This window comes from Octopus bimaculoides, unplaced genomic scaffold, assembly GCF_001194135.2.
Source record: "Octopus bimaculoides isolate UCB-OBI-ISO-001 unplaced genomic scaffold, ASM119413v2 Scaffold_172290, whole genome shotgun sequence".
NCBI classification, from domain to species: Eukaryota; Metazoa; Mollusca; class Cephalopoda; order Octopoda; family Octopodidae; genus Octopus; species Octopus bimaculoides.
In genome coordinates this window covers 3,941-4,476 of record NW_026354060.1, presented here as the reverse complement: position 1 = coordinate 4,476, position 536 = coordinate 3,941, and the positions used below count along the sequence as shown (strand labels likewise).

The 536-nt window shown below is 36.6% G+C and overlaps 1 long non-coding RNA gene across 1 annotated transcript in view; it reads left to right on the top strand.

Annotated features, from left to right (window-relative positions):
- LOC106881778 (uncharacterized) overlaps positions 1-536 on the top strand; it is an 8,092-nt gene that overhangs the window by 6,540 nt on the left and 1,016 nt on the right. Inside the window, exon 3 of the long non-coding RNA XR_001410899.2 lies at positions 9-62. This is a non-coding gene — a long non-coding RNA (uncharacterized LOC106881778). The remainder of the gene's footprint in view (positions 1-8; positions 63-536) is intronic.

Genomic DNA, 536 nt, shown 5'->3' with positions numbered 1-536 from the left:
CTAGCTAGGTTGGGTATAGTCTACCATATTCATGATATTATTGGTGCTGACTTGGTTGACTGGTAAGTTAAATACTCTTATTTAAAATGGGGCTGGATTTAACAAGGTATTGGATAGGTAAAGTAAACTGATGCTATTAACTAACCCACTTCCTTCAAAATTGCTGGCCTTGTACCTAAATCAGAAATGAATATTGAAAGCAGTCAGTTGGCAGAATCATTAGCACACTGGGCAAAATGCTTAATGGACATTTCATCCATCTTTACATTCTGAGTTCAAATTTCATTGACACTGACTTTGCCTTTCATCTTCTCAGGGTCAATAAAAAAAAAGTACTAGCTAAGCACTTGAATCGAAGTAATGGACTCAATCCCTTCCTTGAAATTGTTGGCCTTGCAAAGCATTTTGTCTGTCTTTACATTCTGAGTTCAAATTTCATTGAGATTAACTTTGGCTTTCATGCTTTCAGGGTCAATGAAATAAGTACCAGTTGAACACTGGAGATGGTGTAATCGATGTAATCCCTCTCCCAAAAT